The sequence below is a fragment of the Urocampus carinirostris genome, chromosome 1 (assembly GCF_059441175.1).
Source record: "Urocampus carinirostris isolate Australia breed hairy pipefish chromosome 1, RoL_Ucar_1.0, whole genome shotgun sequence".
Taxonomy (NCBI): Eukaryota; Metazoa; Chordata; class Actinopteri; order Syngnathiformes; family Syngnathidae; genus Urocampus; species Urocampus carinirostris.
This window is the reverse complement of record NC_142349.1, coordinates 36,173,683-36,190,654: the sequence shown is the minus strand read 5'-3', so window position 1 is coordinate 36,190,654 and position 16,972 is coordinate 36,173,683. Positions and strand designations below refer to the sequence as shown.

Sequence of the window (16,972 nt, the reverse complement as noted above, 5' to 3'; positions counted from 1 at the left end):
GCGCAATTTTTACATCAGTGTTTCTTTTGGTTTCACAAGGTGAGGACGTAATTATTTGTTGTCTATGTAGATTATTGTGTTAACATGCTGTAAATGCGATTTATGTTATTAATTTATGCTGTTAAGCCAGGTTGACATGTTTTGTTGTGTAAGTTAAGTAAAGAATGTGAGGTGTTTCATTTTTGTTGACTTGTTATGAATCAAAGGCTGTACTTTTGTTTTGTCAAAAAATGTAAGGAGCATTTCTTTTGCTTTCACAAGGAATTAAAAGTAAACGTCACTGCCGCATTCCGACTCGTCGCTGATTTTCTTCGACACCGCCACCAGAAACACTGGTAGACTTTTTAAGTGTGCAGGTGACCGGTGCAGTGAATAAGGGTTACACTTAAGTCCCTTTTACACTACACGGTTCTCGCCTTCCTTGCCTCGCCAGGCCTATCTAGGCCTCTCCCCGGGTACCTTTTAGATTTAAGCGTCATATTTGGTGCGAATCTTAAGCTCGAATCTTTGGCGCGACACTCACACTCAGACGAGCGATTACGGATAATGTACTTGGTATTCTGCAAGGCTGTTTTTTGTAAATAGCCATTTGAAAGCAACAAGGTGAAAGGCATTGGCAACAAGGCTACAGTTGCAGAAAGCGAAGCGGCGACTCGACGCCTCAAGACGAGACTGTGCCCGAAGCAGTGCCCCAACGTAGCGCACAAATCAGTGGTCGGCAATGACGCACGTGCCGTTTTAAGTCCCCAATCCCAGGTATTGAACCGCAACAGAGAGGGTACCTAAGGCCGGTCTCATAGGAACTAAGAACCGGTTACTCTTCCACAATGGACAATCAAAAAAGGCTGGGCAAGGCAAGGCGGGGAAGACCTGAACCGTGTAGTTGAAAAGAAATAATAATAATAATAATAATAATTTCCTTGTATTGTCATTCTGTGTAACAATGTACACAGAACGAAATGTCGATTGCATCTGACCCGATGCAGCCGCAGCCAAGAGAGGGCGCCGCCGACCACTTTTTAAGTCTTAGGAAGGGGCATTACGTATTTTGCTTAGTATTTTGCTTAGTATTTTGCTTAGTATTTTGCTTAGTATTTTGCTTAGTATTTTGCTTAGTATTTTGCTTAGTATTTTTATACATTTCTGGTATTAAAAATGTTTTTGTGTTGTTACCCTTTTGAATATTACCCTCGGATTCAATCACATCGGAATTGCCCTTTGGTGGGGAAAAAAAGAAAAAGAAACAAAAGAAATTAAAAAATATGTCAGTTTATTCCCTCTATTATTTTAAGTTTAAAATCACAGCCATTAGCTTGTTCACTGCTGATTATTAGAAGACAGGAGCAAGGCATGCCATTTTATCGATTTTTGTATTATCCTCCTAGACCCCAGGATTCCCCATTTCTGAGTACTGTCAAAAACGTTTTTTTGTTTGACCAGGTATGGTGTATTGCAAAAATAATTTTACAAATAAAAAGACCCTAGTTCATCTCACTATTACCCTCATGTAGGTTTTAGATCAGGGAATGGTGTAATAATAGTCTGTAGTTTGCAATAATCTGTGGTATGTGCAGCCCTTTGAGACTCCTTGTGATAGAGGGCTATACAAATAAACATGACTTGACTTGACTACTATAAATTCTGTCTTAACGTTTGTCCCATTGATTTCTCGTTGATCCTGTACAAACCACGGACCTCATAATTTATTTTGCTTTCCTTCTGAAATTAAAAAAAATTGTATAGAATTACTACAAAAATACTACCACAGTAATACCATATTATAAAATACTACTACAGAATTATTTACTCCAAAAACTCTGCGAAAATACAACTACAGTATATTAAAAAATACTAAAGAAGCCTAGATGGTAGTGTGCCCGCTTTGAGACTGGGAGGTCGCCGGTTCGCGCCTCGGCCGAGTCATACCTAATTGGTAAAATGGCGGCGCCCTCTGTTGGCTGCGGCTGCATCGGCTCGCTACAACGGGTCAGGTGTATCGACATTTCGTTCTGTGTACATTGTTACAAAGAATGACAATACAAAGGAAATTATTATTATTATTATTATTAGAAATATGACAAATTACTACCATGGAAATATTACATAAATTCTACAAAAATACTGTTAAAATACTGCTTTGAAAACACATCAATTATACTTCTACCAAAATAATAAAACAAATTTGAATACATAATCGTATAATATTAAAAACTACTGGAGAAATATTAATAAAAAAACACTACTATGGGATGATAACAACAGAAACTGCAAATTACACCTACAGTATAGCGATACTACAAAAATTATCCTATGGAAATATCACAAAAATACTACTAAAATAAAACTACAGTACCACTGTACCACAAAAATACTACAGAGATTCTACAGATATACAACAAACATTCTAATATGTAAATACAACAAAATACAACAGATAGTACAAAAATACTAAAAAAATAAAGCTACAGTAATACTCCATAAATACTATCCTGAAACTACTGTAATAATACAAAGAATTCTACGAAAATACTACAGATATCAAACCAAAAATCTACTTTCGAAATACAACAAAAGTACGACAGAAATACGAAAAAAATACTACTATGGAAATACTACATACAAATTACTTCAGAAATACAAAAACAAAATACAAATACAAAAATAGTACAAAAATGTAACTACAGCAACACTGCACAAAAAGCAAAACTTCAAAAAAAATGGACTTCAGAAATACTAAAAAAATGTAAAAAAACAAACAAAAAAACAGTTAGTAATACTTCAAAACTAAATAACAATTAAAGTGCTTAAAACAGTGACCTAATATACTATTGTGGTCGTTTTAAAACCAATTTGATGAAACTTATCTATTTGAAAAGAAGTATAAAATGTCACACGCGGCCCCTAACTCCAAATAGTTGCCCACTCTTGGAGTAGAACATGGATTTTTGGTTCGAACAATTTTATCGACACTTTTAACAGCAAATAAACAATGTGAGGTTTGAACAATTTTTCTCGACACTTTTAACAGCAATTAGGCATATTCACAATTTCTTTATGTCTGACAATATGACATTTTAACAATTTCTCCGACATTTTTAACAGCAATTAAACACACAATTTCATTATATCATATCCCAAAAATATAAGTTTTTATCGACACTTTTAACAGCAATTAAATACATTCACAATTTCATTATATCAAATTCTAACAATAAGAGGTTTGAACAAAAACTACTTTTCTCTATTGAGCCTTGACCCAGACGCCCTCCTAAACATGGAATTAATTCTGGCAGGTGGGGGGATTTTTTAAGGGTCATTGTTCTATCTTTTTTATTCATTATTCATTATCCATTATCCGTTATCGGTCACTTCATAATACGCTACAAAGCCTAGGAGCCGGGACTCTTAGGCCCAATCCCATTTCTCTCACTCGGCCCTGAGGACCCTCCAGTGAGGTCCCTCGATAGAGGAGTGCCCTCCGCCGGTGGAGTGCAAAGTGGAGATGGTTTGGACAAGACTTGCAAGGTTCCACCCCTGTCCAGGAGATGGCGGTAATATTAATTGGCTGTAGACCTCAGTGACGTATTGGTCTACGTCACATGTAAACAACTCGAGTTTCAACCTGTGGTGTGTCAGTTGGAGAGTTCGTGCAACGTTAAAAATGCCCGCTACAGCTGTGTTATTACCGATTGCCTGAAAGCTCATCATCTTTTCCGTGTCTCCAATCAACGGAGGAGAAATGTGCTATACTGAAGACAGCTTCGGCGCTATGTAGTGCTGATTCATCTTTACAAGGTACGTACACTCATTAAAAAAAATGACCCGTTCGGTCAAATACAGTAAAAGTTAGCATACAATGCACGTTCACATAATACCTTATGTTTGTGTAGACATAAATGGCAATCTACTTATTAGTATCTTAATGCCATTTTATGACATATAGTAGGGGTCTTTAGTGTGTGACATGACGAAACGTAAACAAACACAAGAACAGTCCACCTGACCCTTAAGCTGACATAATATCGTCACCAAACTTCCCTGTACGACCCAAAAACCTTAGTTCATAAGGAATTTAATTCAAAAGAGTTGTCATTGGATATAAAAAAGCTCATTTCAACATTTTTTCATGATGCTTACATCATCTATGCCCACATTTATGTCTAAATTGTTTGTTATCTATTGTGTTCCAGAGTGGCTGTCCCATAAGCGTGGACAGGTTGGACAGGAATGTTCCCATCCTGTGCTTATGGTTCGATGTGAAGTCAAAACTCATTCAGGACTTAAGGTTGAGCAAGAAGGTCATGTGGGCCCTGCAGGAGCTGCTAAAGAGGGAACAGGGCCATGGCTGGAGGGCCTATACTGGCTGGCCCACGTTCTGTCCTACCGTGTGGTGTCACGGGTCTTCAGGGTTCCCAGGTCCACAATACACAGAATTGTCCACAGTTAATATGGAATAAATTGCCCAAAAGCCATGTTTTAGGCTTTGGAAGTCAGACCCACATTTGCATTCCGTGCTTTTCTGCATTACTATTCAATAAACATCTTTATTTTGAGTAACACCTTGGTGGTTTATTTCGTAATGATGTGAGATACTGTGTGTGAACTATGTGACTGTTGGACAGAAAACAACTACAAATCACTCCAGTTTAAATAATAGTTTACTTTCAGAAAAACAAAATCACATTGGGCCGAAATACATAATAGTAAATAAATAATATGTCACAAATTGTAACAAAAATATACCAATACTTCCATAAAGCTGGAAAACACAAACTGGAACTTCATTGAGTTCTTAATAAAATAAAATATTTTCCTTTTATAAAACAAAGGGAAACATTGCAGGGATGTCACTGTTCTGGAAATTTGTCCACGAGCTTCCCAAAAAGGACGGGAACCGCTCAGTTTTGGCCACAGTTTCCTCGAGCATTTTCCTCACTCCGGCAGACTCCGCTTTCAAAAAGTCAAGGAGTGTATCGTGCTTCCTTTTTTTCTGGGTGATTTGGGGTTTGGCGCCGGATTAGAAGATGCCAACGACGTGCCCGTCGGTGTGGATGGCGTGGTAGCTGTGATGGTGGCCAGCTCTTCCACGGGACGTTCTACATTGGCCTTTAGGTTGGGTGGAAAAAACAAGAATTACTTAATGCTTGTGTATTGCACAAAAACAACTGTGTATAGGATGCTCAACAAGTTGATGTGAGAAATTATAGGATGTGTTCTGGATAATTATTTGATAGTGAATAGATACACAAAATTGACATGTTATTCTTATGGCTGTAAGAGCCTTCTATTGGCCAGCATCACATATGCTTTAGAATTGACTCCACATTTGGACAACATTTTGAGACGGTAATTAGTTTACTTAATATGTGTTTACAGAGAAGGCAGTGGACTGTGTGATAGTAATTTGTTTCAACTGTATTTCCACGTGAAATTCGGAAACATTACTCATAATGCATGATGAAAACTAATGCATTCTGATCTCACATGAAATAATCATATTGTAAATAAAACACGACACCCGAAATTGTGTGCAGTAAACAAGCGCGTATGTCCAGAACGTTATTCTGACTATGCTCCTTTAGCGACTGGCCATGTAGATAATAATGTAAAAGCACGACTCGTTTAAGATACAAACAGGGATGGGCTGAACCGTGATTTTCTGCACAGTTATCCTACTTTAGAGTTTGTAGCGTGAAGATTATTTTTTGGCAGCTCCCTTGGTAGATTTGTGCACTTCGTAAAGTAGCGATTTTGCAATGTTCATGTTTTAACGCGAAAATACGATTTTCTATTGCATTTACGTCTAACTAAGATATCTCAATACATTTTGTTGCAAATACATGCGTGGTTGTGGAAAACTACTTACATTTGTGCGGTTCCTTTCCGGGCATGTTTGTTGATATTGAGAATTCGCAAAGACTTCTGGGTAGTCACTTCGCCGCCAAGTGAGGTAGGGAGCCCCCTCGGTCTTGAAGTGGTTACGAGATGGTTTGAGGTCACTTCTGCCTCGGACTTGAGAGTATCGGGACACACCCCATTTTCACGTGAACGCGCAAACCGAGTGACTAGGGCACATAGCGAGTGAAAGTGCGAAGAATGGGACTCAGCATTACTCTCAACCAAAAGGCCAAGCTAAGGTCCTAGCCTTAAAGCCTTGCTGCGATGGAAATTATCAATAGGGGGGTCCTAATCGAATTGTGCTTAAGGCCTAATGAAGTCCACACATAAAGTTACACAAAAAGGTGGGCTTTGTGACGCGTTTGCAATAATACCCGGGGCCCATGAGAAGCGAACTAAAGCGATTCTTTGTGGGTATCGTCATCATAGTACTTTACTTTGAAGGGTCACGTTACCAGCATCAAAACACACGGAGAGCAGTCAGAGGCACTAATTCTGGTCTACTGGGAAACACGGTACTAAAAAATTACTCTGCGAGAAATTGCAAACCATGCCTGGTCTCAAAGGTATTTACTTGACCGTACGAGCAAATGATTTCTTAGTTTTGACTTTTTGACAATTGATTTAAATGTGAAAGTCTGCGAATGCATTTCCGGTGTTGTCGCCATTGTCACATACAGCAACGGTTACCTCTTCACAGAAGTCGTTAGAAGTGTTTTTAAATTGATTTCTTCTGTGTGCGTTTGTCTTTCTCTAGCACTGGTCGGATTGTCTTTTTCAGCTGCCATCGGGCTGACTTTTCTGTTTGTGGGTTGTGCAGTGGAACAATACGGGTACGTCGTTTTATATTAATAAAGCTATTAACAACCGGATGCAGTCGTAAAGTACGAGGATGATCATGAATTATAATATTTATTTCAAGATTTCGTATTGAATTATTCCTAGCTTTTTATTTTCATTACTATTCTAAAAGTGGAAAAAATGAATTTATAGATATTTGATTTATAAAGCTGAAAGACCTGACACAAACATATTGCATGCTAGTTATGAATTCACTGATATAAAACGGGTTTCAAACTCATTTAGCTCATGGGCCACGTGGTTGAAGGAACATTCTAAAGGGGGCCAAACTAATTAAATTAACGGCAAAAGGGGTATCTAAAATTTATTGCTCGGGGTCTTTTCGTAGTCTCGTGATTAAATTAAGATGGAACTATGAAACTATCAGGGTTGGGAAGGGTTACTTTAACTCGATTACTTTCAATTACCTTTGGATTACTCCAATACCAAATATGCTAGTAAAAGACAAAAGAAACTAAATATGAATGAAATTATGACTCACAACACGTGGTAAGCTTTCTCTCCTGGCTTTGATCTCCGGCAAAACTAACATAAAATGTGACAGAAACAAAATGAAAATAAATCCAAACAGCTTGCCTACATCATTATTGCCGTTCCATGTATTCCGTTACTCCCCAAGCCTGCACAAAATTTAGTAATTTTATTCATATTTAGTTTCTTTTGTCTTTTTTTTTTTTGCATATTTGGTATTGGAGTAATCCAAAAGTAATTTAAGTAATCAAGTTCAAGTAACCCTACCCAACCCTGGAAACTATTGATAGAGTTTTTTCACCTTCAATATTTGTTTTCCTTAACGGAAGTTTAAATCTATTATCTGTGCATTTGTGAAAACAAAATTTGAATTCATTACTACTACTGTTTATTTAACTCTGGGGAACTGATGCAGAATGTAAAGAGAGAAAAATGACACACAAACTTTTTTTAAATGAATGATTTAATTATTTTAAAGTCCTTCTGCATTTTTGACCTTTCTTCGAAGCCCTTTGATACTCTTTGTGATTAAGGGCTATACAAATAATTATGACTTGACTTGACCTGAATACAGAAACTTTGCCGTTAGATTTCATATCTTTTATAGAAAGGAGCTAAAACTTATTTGATTCTTGTAAATGCATGACGTTTTTTTTTTTTGCATTGGGATAGACAGTGTTTCCATGACTTAAGAAAGATAAGAACGGGGATGGGTTTCCTCAATGCTCTCTGGTTGATCAACAGCAGTCGGCAAGTACAGCTTCTGGAGTTGCGCTTAGCTTTGGAGACATCTCGTGGATCTGTTTATAACTGCAACTCATTGTTTGACGCCAAATTTTCTGTTGAGCTTCTCTCAGCATTCTTGCGGGCTGCTAAAAATGTTCCATCAGCCCTTATCTGCGTCACTTATCCTCACCAGGGTGAGGGGATCCCATCCCAGCTATCTTCGGGCAGTGGGTAGAGGACACCCTGAACTGGTTTCCAGCCAGTCGCAGAGCAGAGACAGCCATTCATGAGCTCACACATACCTAGGGTCAATTTAGAGTCAGCAATTCGCCTGCCATGTCTGTTTTTGGAATGTGGGAGAAAATAAGAGTACCTGGAAAGAACCCATGCAGGCTCTCAGAGAACATAAAAACTCCACACAGTAAGGCTGGTAGCCAGATTTGAACCTATGACCTCAGAATTGTGCCACGGCTGCGCTAAGCACTCATCCGCCGTGCCACTAGCTCAGCACATGTGCTACAAAATATCAGCAAAACCATGGCTGATATTAAAGGTGGGTTGCATCATTTGAGTTGTCCTTAAAAAGTGGAAATTTAAATATCCTGGATGGGGGGTTACCTTATGTGCGGCCTCTTTTTAAGGTTTCTTCATTTCCTCATGCCGAGGTTTTTGAGTTTTTCCTTGCCCTCATCTAGGTTTTACATCAGGCGATGGTGTACTAGTAGTTTGTAAAACCCTTTAAGTCTTGTTGTGATTTTGGGCTGTGCAAATAAACATGACTTGACTATTTTCTCTTTTAAGTATGTGTTAACAATTCCGGACCTAGTTCAAAGAGCTCTTATGCCTACGTTTACATTATCTTACTGTTATCTCATTTTCGGACGGATAGGTTAGGTTCGAGGAAAGTGGGCAGAAGGGTGTTCTGGATAGAGACGTCATGCTCGTCTCTGCAGTTTTTTATTATTATGATTTTTATTTTTCAGGGGAGGATAAAAATGGTGAAAGAAAAGGGCTACTTCTACTAAAGCCCACACACTAGCCCAAACCTCAAAAAGATGAAAAGGGAAGAGTTTATTAGAGCGCATCTAAGAAATGCCTCTACTTGCACGACAATCATGAACAGGCTGCCTAAGGCTGCAATAATGACCCTAAGCCAGGAGGTGGTATCAGAGAGTAACACCATTTTTAAATCCTGCACCTCACCTTTACATAAATTGAAATTATTATTCATGTGGTTACCAGTTGTTTTTCTAAAAAATTGTCTTGTTCCACTTCTTCCCCCCAGGGTTTATTTGCCAGTCTTCGCTGTGTTTTTTTACATCCTGAGTCCGTTGCCACTTACATTGTCCAGCCGTGTCAATGATGACTCCTACAGCTCCAGCAACGCATGCCGAGAACTGGCTTATTTCATAACCAGTGGAATTGTGGTATCAGCGTATGGGCTCCACATAGTCCTTGCTCGTAATGAGGCAGTAAGTTCACTCTCAACTACATCTAATTTGTTTCATTAATATGTTTTGGTTTTTCGTCTATGAAGTAATCCCGATTGATTAACATGGTTGTTCAGTGGTTTCAAAATGTACAATTTGTTCAGCTACCAAAACTGAACTTGAAATGGAATTTGAAAAAAGATAAATAAAATGATGATGTAAAATATAATATGAAGGATAAAGATTGAATCAAAGCAAAGCACTGTGTTCTATTGGGTTGCTCTCACAATCAATGCCACCATTGAACTTTAATAATACGTTACATGGATCCTGGAGAATATTGTAAAAACTTTTTTTTAAATATAAAACTACTGTTTCTTCCCTGGAGCTCAATTACAATTAGGATTGTCTTTATTGTCATTGATAACAATGTATTGAGCATCGTATACAACAATGTTAGACATGGCACTCAAGGATGAATTAATCAATGAATAAACCAATGGTAAGAAGTCGTTCATTTTGATAACATTTCAATTTGTATGAGTGATAAATCCATCAAAGCCCAATATTACATGTTTAATCTGGAGTGCCATGTCTAATCTTGCTCCAAACGATGTGTCACTATGTTGATTTCAATGACAATGAAGACAATTATATTTTCCATCAAAAGATTTTATTAATCTTTTGAAATTTTACTTTAGAACACTAGTTATGCGCTATGATCCAAATTTGAGAATACCCTGAAAGAAGCAAAAGATTTTGTTATTTAACATCTATTAGAAACTGCCAGTGTTCATTAAAGAAAATATTTATCTGGTTGATGATTAATGTTCAGAGGATAAAATCTGAGAATTTAAGTAACTGTTTTGTGAAATTAGAGAATGTAACAATTTGGAATATATTAATAAAGGAGAAGTTCAGTCAACCACAGCACAGATGGATACAGGTAAATTTTTCTCAAGAATAAATTCACGATAAAATTGAATTTTAAACGCTTATTTTCAATTTTTCCTTCTTGTGACGGGAATTTTATAGGAACTACCAATTCCAATTTACATCTATTTCACCTATTGATTAAAATGGTATTTGAAAAAATAAACCAATACTTCTTTATCCATTTACATTACCCTTAGTATTAAAGAGACCATGTGGTTTTTTTTGCCCGCAGCACTGAAAATAGTACACCTGTCAGAACCAGAACAGATGGTAGACCCAAACGCGTAATGTTTCACACAAAGCTTTATTGGAGAATCAAGGAAGTCAGGTGTGGGAAAAAAAACAACGGCGATACGGTGCTCGCTGGACAGCAGGAGTAAGGAGCTCACAGGATTGGAGCGTGGTCGGAATGCGGAAAAGAATGGAGTTGCCGGGACGGGCGATCGGAGTGTGGTCGGTGGGTAATAACGGGTCAAGTAGCTGGAGCGGGAAATCGGAGCGTGGTCGTTGTGCAAAAACGGGTCAAGTAGCCGGAGCGGGAGATCGCTCCGGAGCATGGTCGGTGGGCAAAAACAGGTCAAGTATCGGGAAGTCAGGGACAGACGAGCACGATACAGGTAAGGACAGGACAGACAGGAGCCAGAGTCAAATAGTGCCTGCCTTGCGTATGCGGAGGATTGCTGACGGACTGACAAGGAGGACTGTACTGAGTTTAAATAGGAGGAGGATCAATCAGGCATCGAGCAACAGCTGGTGCCAAACGTGCGGGCACAGGTGAGGGCAATGGGTAATAGTGACAACACCAGTGCTTGGTCATTGTGATTTCCAAGTAAAAATATGATTATTTTTGTTTGAGTCCATTTAACCCTACTTCCAATATTTATCCTGGTAACACAATAATAATGATAAGTTGCTATTTTAGAAATGCATTTCAAACTTGTGTCCCTTTGCGCTAATTGGTTACAAAATGTGACTTTCAGCTTGAAAAGGTGTTGAGACCCCTGGGGTAGTGCACTTAAAAACGAATGCTGAAAGGTACACAAAATAATCCAAATTACAGAGACTGAAAGTGACCAAAATGCAAAATGTCACTTCTCATTTTCTTTCCCAGCCTTTAGTTTATGTATGTTTGTATGTGCGAAATAATAGATACTGTCCCTTTAAAGAACAAATAATTTATAATAATTCTATCTATCTATCTAACCATCTATCTATCTACCGACAGCAAGACAAATACATACAACAGAAAAAATAAATAAATAAATAAAAAGTGGCAAAAAACACACAAAATGTTTTTGATAATGGCCAACACAAATGCCCAAACAAGTTAGGCACCTCGGCACCTAAGTTGGTCATGCTTTCGTCCCTCCAGATGAAACGGGACACAAGAAAGCGGCCGTGTCACACAGTTCAGCGTGACACAACACACTCTTTTGTTCAACAGCAGGGCCCGACAGCTTTCACTGATTTACCCCTGCCACATTATACAGGTGCCCAGCCCATCCTTTAGAACGTGTCCGCAATCCCACTATCCTTTCACAACATCTCTCCACTCCTTCCTATCACCAACAAGAGCTCTAGCTTCCATTATATTTAGACCTCTTTCCTGTATTTCAAAAATAAATTTATTTAATACTATATATTGTATTATATATGTACCGAATCATACAGAACACCCCCAAATTTAGAAAGAATTAAAATAAATTCTTAAGAATATTAGTATTAATTACAAATATCAATTTAAGATTCATGTTTTTCTATGGAATATGAAAAAAAAAATCCAAAATCCACTCCCAAATTGGTGTCAACAAAGCTTTTAAAAGTCCGCTCCAGTAGAGAGGAATAACCAGGATCACGACTGCTCTTTTTTTTTTCTTTTTATTTCAAATATTTTGGATTTATTTCACTGATAAAGCCCAACTGTATCATTTGGTGTCTGTGTTTTTACTTCCAGATTGAGTGGGGGGCCTGCGCTTTAGTCTTGATAGGTAACACTATCATCTACCTCACCATCTTTGTTTTTTTTTACGTGTTTGGAGGCGAAGAAGAATTAAGCTGGGATGAATAGTAAAGTGTGGCGGCCACATGGACAGCGAGAAGGAGATGGACGGAAGTGATGGCTGGGCAACACTTTCGATACACCTACACTGATTTCAACGTGATCGATATACCCCACAACACCTTGATGACTGTAGATGAACCTGGGTTGACTTGAATTTTTGTTTCCATTGTCTTCACATAATTAGCTAATGTGGTTGAGTTTCTTTTTTTTAATCTAGTAACAAGGTGTTGCATATCTGTTTAGTGATATTTACCGAACGGTTAAAAAGTTTGGGGTCACCCAGACGACTGTGTTTTTCCATTAAAAAGTCACTTATCAGAGTATTGTCCAATGTCTGTGTTCCTTTGCCCATATAAATATTTTCCTTGTGTTGGCTAGTCTCAGATATGGCTTTTTCTTTGTCACTCTGCTTTATGAGCCTGCATATCAGAATTGCTTCTTAATTGGAGATCTGAAACTAGTGTTTTGCAGCTATTATTAAACCAAGGAAGCTATTTATCAAACTAATGACTCTATACTACTTGTTTTAGAGGTAAGATCTTTGGCCTAGGCCCGAACTCAGGCCGGGTTCGGGTATAAAATGACAATAGTGGGCTTGTGTCCTGCTGATTTTTTTTCTTCGTGGAGGATCTGCACAGATTGCAGTATGTTCGGCGCACTTCGGGCTAGGTCTCTCAAATCAAGTAAATTGGTCAGGTTTGGGCTTTTATACCCTCTGGCCCGGTCGTTTAGGGTTGGAATTTCTAGGCCCTATCTTACCTCTAACTTGTCTTCCTTGGTTGAGCAGTAAGGCTTACCTTGCCTTTCTACTCCTGTTCTCTGTTAAAGGAAACCTTCAGTTTCTTAGCAACATTTCGCATGGACTAGTTTTCATTTCTTAGAACTAGAATGGACTGTCAAGTTTCATGTGACTATTTGGATATTGCATTAAAAGAGACATCAGTAGCTTAAATAATTATTTACAAAGTTTGACAATGTGCTGTATGTATTTCTTATAAGTTCAATAATAATAATAATAATTTCCTTTGTATTGTCATTCTTTGTAACAATGTACACAGAACAAAATGTCGATACACCTGACCCGTTGTAGTGAGCCGATGCAGCCGCAGCCAACAGAGGGCGCCGCCATTTACCAATGTTATAAGTCTTAGGTATGACTATGACTCGGCCGAGACGCGAACCAGCGACCTCCCAGTCTCAAAGCGGGCGCCCTACCATCTAGGCTACTAATGTTATCTTCATTGAGAAAATTAGTGCTTTTTTTTAAAAAAATAACATTTTTAAGCGACCCCAAACTTTTGAATGGTTGTGTAAATGCACCTTTAAAAAAAAATCTTTGCAATCATTAGCATTCTCGCCTAAAATCAAGCACATTTTCTCAAACTGCGCCTATAGATAAGAAATGGAATTTTGTGGCACGCATTTTTATTCATCCACTCTGTGAAGAGTCTAAGAAAGCGAATGATTTTGAAGACTGACCATAATGACTGAACCCACATTACAGCTGAGTAGAATTATTGTCGATAATGATATTTGATTGCAACTTTTAGGATTATCTGAAGGGAATAATACAAATAACTTCAACAGTACCATCAACAATAGTGATTTGTTTTTTTCATTGAGTATCTTTGATTCGTTTTTGTGACATGACCTATACCAGAATCTAATTAATCTTTCCTCACTGCAAAAAGACTGATGATTTTGCATTTCATTATATTTTTCCACCAATAGGGTCCCTCAGCTGTGGAAAACATCCTGCATCATCCCAGTCCCAAAGAAATCAAGACCAGAGGAACTCAACGACTTCAGGCCAGTCGCCCTGACATCACATGTGATGAAGACCATGGAGCGGCTGCTGCTGCACCACCTGAGGCTACAGGTCCGTCACGCCATCGACCCACTGCAATTTGCTTACCAGGAGAAGGTGGGAGTGGAGGATGCTATATTATACATGTTACACCGATCCCTCTCTCACCTGGATAGGGCGAAGGGGGCTGTGAGGATTACATTTTTGGACTTCTCTAGTGCCTTCAATACCATACAGCCTCTGCTACTGAGTAGGAAATTGACAGAGATGGGAGTTAGCTCACACCTTGTAGAATGGATTACTGACTACCTGACAGGCAGACCGCAGTATGTGAAACAGGGGGGCTGTACATCGGACACCGTGGTTAGCAGCACAGGATCTCCGCAGGGGACCGTTCTCTCTCCGTTCCTATTCATTCTATATACATCGGACTTTAAGTACAACTCTGAGTCCTGCCATGTGCAAAAGTTTGCCGATGACACTGCGATCGTGGGATGTATCAGAAACGGGCAGGAGGAGGAGTACAGGAAATTGATTCAGGACTTTGTCCGATGGAGCGACGCAAACCACCTGCACCTAAACACCACCAAGACCAGAGAGATGGTGGTGGACTTCAGGAGAACCAGAACTCACCCGGTTCCTGTAACCATCAAGGGAGAAAGTGTAGAATTTGTCCAGACCTACAAATACCTGGGTGTGCAGCTGGACAACAAACTGGACTGGACTGCCAACACAGAAGCTCTATGTAGGAAAGGGCAAAGCCGACTTTACTTCCTCAGAAGGCTGGCCTCCTTCAACATCTGCAAAAAACTTCTGAAAATATTCTATGAGACAGTAGTGGCAAGCGCCCTCTTCTATGCGGCAGCGTGTTGGGGAGGCAGCGTCAAGAAGAAGGATGCCTCTCGTCTCAATAAACTGGCTAGGAAAGCGAGCTCTGTTGTGGGCAAAGAGCTGGACAGCCTAACAACAGTAGCTGAGAGACAGGCACTGAAAAAGCTGAGGTCAATCATGGACAATCCATCGCATCCGCTTCACAGCATTATCTCCGGACAGAAGAGCAGTTTCAGTGACAGACTGCTGTCACTGTCTTGTACTACGGACAGACTGAAGAGATCTTTTCTTCCTCATGCCATGAGGCTCTTTAACTCCACCCGGCAGAGTAAAGGCCCACATTAAACCACACCACTTACATTGGATATTACCGAATCTTACTGCATTATGTGTTCTGTGTAGCACTATTTAGTGACTCTATATAACATGCTAAAGTGGGCATTTGCACGTCACACTGGGTATTTGTATATTGTATTCTTTTGGCTTTATTATTGTATTGTTCTCAGCTCAGGGATGCTGCTGGAAATGTGAATTTCCCTTAGGGGATGAATAAAGTATCTATCTATCTATCTATCTATCTAAATGCACAATGGTTAGAGTAATAATTATAATCTGCCAACAGCATTATGAAAAAAATTTGAAGTGTTTTTATTTTAATTTATCTTAAACTTTTTTTGTAGTAAATAACGAAAATTGATGCTTGGTATTTTTTATTCTATTATGTTTTTAAACAGTTTCATTAGTAAAAATAATGCTTGGGATGCGAAAAATGATCTCATAAGTCTGTCACAAGTATTAGTTTTGTAGACATTTAAAAAAAGGAGAGAAAACATTTTTGAACTCGCAAGTACAACAGGAGAGGACTCTACCCAAACCCTGAAGATGCGAAGATTACTCTCTGTTCTGACAGTCCTCCCCTGATCCCCCTCATTTTATTAAATCTCCTAGGTTAAAAAAAGCAGATTTGCCCTAGAGGGTGTGGTAATCTAAGAACAGCCAGGTCATTGTCCTATAATGACAAAGATGCAAACAGTGCATAATAGTCAAAATACCAAACAAGAGTGAGCAAAATAACAAAAAACCTTACATGCAATCCCTTATGCGTGTGTCTAGTATTAAAACGATAACAACCAGAATAAACTGATCAGATGACAGAATTTTTAAAAATGTATTTAATCAAAAATAGTTGTCAATTATGTATACATGAGCAATATTATCTGTCAGTGGATCAAGAACATTCTTCTAGCGACAATTGTTCTGGGTATTTTACTCGTGGTGTCCTTGGGCAAGACACTAAATCCCTAATGCCCCCGATAAACAGGTAGTTGCTTTCTTTGCATGGCTGAAGTGGGACTGTGTGTGTGACTATGTTGTGTACAGTATCAAGCATCACATCCCGAATTGTTCAAGCACTAAAATGTATATCTGAAGCTCAAAGAAAGTGAAAAGATTTCATTTTCAGGTCTGACTTGCTCTTAAATCCACCAAGCACCTATTTGGGTTACAATTTTGGGTCCCATTTTAGAGTGATGTCAAATCTGGTCGAAAAGAAAAATGAGTGGAAATCATTAAAACAAACGCAATGATTTCCCAGTTTGTATTCAACAAATGAGGGAGCACTCCTACAAATCCTGTCTTGTTCTTTCATTGAGACAATTTTAAATGTTTTTTGAAAATGTTCGTGTTCTTTGCAACTCAACGGAGAATTCCGGATAATGAATGTACAGACCAAATCCACTCCATGGTTTCCTTTGCCGTAAATAGAAATGACCTGACACTGTAGTTCAAGGTCACAACCAAAACAAGCTTACCTTTGTAATCCTCGGCTGTGCTTGGTTAATTGATAACTGTGATGTCATTTTTAATCAAAATGGCCGTCACCTGACAAGATGAATGCCTTAATTTTGTCGCTTTACTAATTTTTCATAACTTATCGATTAGAAAGCATAG

The 16,972-nt window shown here is 38.6% G+C and overlaps 2 long non-coding RNA genes across 2 annotated transcripts; one reads left to right on the top strand and one right to left on the bottom strand.

The window, feature by feature from the left end:
* Nucleotides 1–3,390: 3,390 nt before the first annotated feature.
* On the top strand, nt 3,391–4,557 carry LOC148374507 (uncharacterized). The gene is made up of 2 exons (XR_015850626.1): nt 3,391–3,795; nt 4,191–4,557. It is a non-coding gene; the product is annotated as an uncharacterized LOC148374507 (long non-coding RNA).
* Nucleotides 4,558–4,640: 83 nt separating this feature from the next.
* Nucleotides 4,641–6,140, bottom strand: LOC148374506 (uncharacterized). The gene is made up of 2 exons (XR_015850625.1): nt 5,867–6,140; nt 4,641–5,106 (listed from the first exon to the last, which is right to left on the bottom strand). It is a non-coding gene; the product is annotated as an uncharacterized LOC148374506 (long non-coding RNA).
* Nucleotides 6,141–16,972: the final 10,832 nt, after the last annotated feature.